We start from the raw sequence: 609 nt of genomic DNA, 5'->3' as shown, positions 1-609 counted from the left end.
TTGAGGGATGCATGCTTACAGTACCGTCATAGTCAAACCTAAAAAGACAAAAACAAGTCTATTATATTTCTAGTAAAAAAAAAAAATTCATTAGAGTCAACACCTTGAATGGACAGTCTTAAAAACAGACCAAAGGCAATAAAAACAACTCAACTACTACTCACACTCCTAGATCTTCAACTTCAATTAAATTACGCTTACAAATTCATATTGCTAGATTTTCAGTTTCAGTTAGTTTACGCTTATAAATTTAAACAAAGTAACTATAAACCAAATTTTAATTTTATTTTCACTTTATGTTATCAAACAAGTAAAACCAGTATAGCTTATATCTGTCTTTATTTAATAAAAACCAAATGTCCAATTTTCAATTAGATTATTTTTATAATACACAACTGTTAAGACATGAGTATTCCAATTATCTGTTTCATCAGAAAAAAAGGGTTTCATATTCCTTCATTAAAAAAGATGCAGGTAGAAATTGTCACTAGTCAAACTGAAACATTTCACTCTTTCCTGAAAATTACCTCTGTGTTATGGCTGAGAATATCCAGCTCTGAGATCACTAGTGTTAAAAAGTACTGTTGCTCAGTACTGTCTCCTTGTGAT

The sequence above is a fragment of the Urocitellus parryii genome, chromosome 8, assembly GCF_045843805.1.
Source record: "Urocitellus parryii isolate mUroPar1 chromosome 8, mUroPar1.hap1, whole genome shotgun sequence".
Classification (NCBI taxonomy): domain Eukaryota; kingdom Metazoa; phylum Chordata; class Mammalia; order Rodentia; family Sciuridae; genus Urocitellus; species Urocitellus parryii.
The sequence above is the reverse complement of the archived record's forward strand: the minus strand, read 5'-3'. Positions refer to the sequence as shown.